The 1,952-nt window shown below is 31.8% G+C and overlaps 1 protein-coding gene across 1 annotated transcript in view; it reads right to left on the bottom strand.

Annotated features, from left to right (window-relative positions):
* kat80 (katanin p80) overlaps positions 1-1,952 on the bottom strand; it is a 44,395-nt gene that overhangs the window by 25,192 nt on the left and 17,251 nt on the right. The window lies entirely within an intron of this gene.

A 1,952-nucleotide genomic window follows, 5' to 3' on the forward strand; every position in this document is an offset into this window, starting at 1 on the left:
AACATTTCCACAAGTTGTTAAAAAGCGTGGGGTATGAACCAGTTTCGAATATATTCATTAAACCTTGAAATATATTATTATTATTTGAATAGTTAAAATATCAAATCTAAACCACTGGCAATCGGAATAGATACTCGCGAAGACAGTCCATTATCGAATGAGCATATCAGAGAGTGGCGTGGTTAATAAAATTGATCCGTAGGCGTCCAGTGGACCAAGAAGAAAAAAAATAAGCCGGGGTCAAATTTTTGGTGCCAAGGCCTAACAATCAATCGTAAAAACTATCTCTATACTGAATTAATTTAAAATGGAACTGGTTCGTCCGCCTACTGTGTCATTTAGTGAAGAGAGGACGATGAGTATACAGGAAGTTATTTTAAATGACAATAAACATATGAAAATGTATTTGTTACTGCGAGGATCACCGGGTTAATTACCTCTCTGGGTTCATTGTTAAATTCTTCCTGTAATGATAAAGCGTGTTGTCGCGAAGTTGCCCCTCAATAGACTAATATTTGATTCATAGTTAGGTTAATTTAAAAATTAATATAATATCTGGACCTGCACGTTTTAACCAAATTAAAAACTGCAAATGGACAAGCGTAGTTTACGGATGTGTGTATTCAAAAGAATTATTCAAAAGCTTAATGGTATTTTACTTAATAATTAAAATTAAAATTAAAATCAATCAATAGTTGATGAAGTTAGCCTAGATATTAATATATCTCAACCTATTTATTTAAGCATTCTAGATGAGAACCACAATATGATCCCTTCATTTGAGTAAATTTTTGATTAGATCCTTTTTAATAAATTAAAAACTTCAAGTTTTCAGTGACCTAGTGTGTTGCTATAATTAAATTTTAAAATAAAAACCATTTGAGACGTCTAGCCCAAGTACAATTTTTCCATTTTTTTTAAAAGTTAAATTGAAGCTATTTTGATAACAATATAACTCTAAAACCATAAAAAAGGTAGGCAACGATGCATTTTAAAAGTTGGGATCAAAATAACACAACTTTTCAGCTAAGTATGCAAAAAAATTGAAAGTTAGTAAGTATAACAAAAAACGCAAACAAATTTCACACAAACAATAAAAAAAAAAATTGGGTAAAAATTGCAAATAAAAATGAACCTAATATAGGGCATTTAAACAATCCCAGGTTTTTACGCCAAACTTTTATAAAGTGAATATATAGTTCACACACACAGCGGGCCAAAAGGAAGCACGCTTCATTTCTTATCTTATTTAAATATACTGAATTAAAAATACAGGGTTATAAACCTCGCTCGCTATTGCGTATCGTGACAAATAATATTGTAATGATATAAAATTGTTTAGTCATAAAAAGAAATTCGAATAAAGGTGTTAACAAATGAAAGAAGAAGATAATGGTTCAACCTACGCGGGTCAAAAGGTCACGCGATCTTCTTTACATTATTTATTCAGCAAGTAATCTAAGAATTTTTCGTCTATCGTAAAGCTTACTCTATCATCCCACTTTTGGATGTTTTAGGGTTGACAAGTGAGTGGGAAAGGAATCCATGTTTTTTTGGTTTTATAAAGGGTTATACATAGATATAATAAAATTTTGGGAAATCCACTGTAACGAAATATTTCTTAAATTCCAAGAAATAGGTTTTTCCATCTGTATATATATATATATATATATAATTGATTTTGCCCATGCCTACTTATAGATTTGAAAGATAGTGGAAATCCGTAGATCATGGGATAAAAGGGTGGTGCGTATTGTATACCGGGTCGAGGTTCAATACCTTAGCGTCGCCATAAGAACCCCCGTAAATCGTCACCACTCCTTTTCCTCTTTATAATATAAAAGCCATACCTAGGGTTAATCTTTTGAATAGCACGCGCTATACCGACCAATGCATGTATGATAGTATAAGCTGATAGTAGCCCGTTTTTCGTGGGAACCCGTTTTTTTAGC

The sequence above is a fragment of the Phalangium opilio genome, unplaced genomic scaffold (assembly GCF_054372755.1).
Source record: "Phalangium opilio isolate 3A_F unplaced genomic scaffold, DU_Popi_V2 ptg000528l_1, whole genome shotgun sequence".
Classification (NCBI taxonomy): Eukaryota; Metazoa; Arthropoda; class Arachnida; order Opiliones; family Phalangiidae; genus Phalangium; species Phalangium opilio.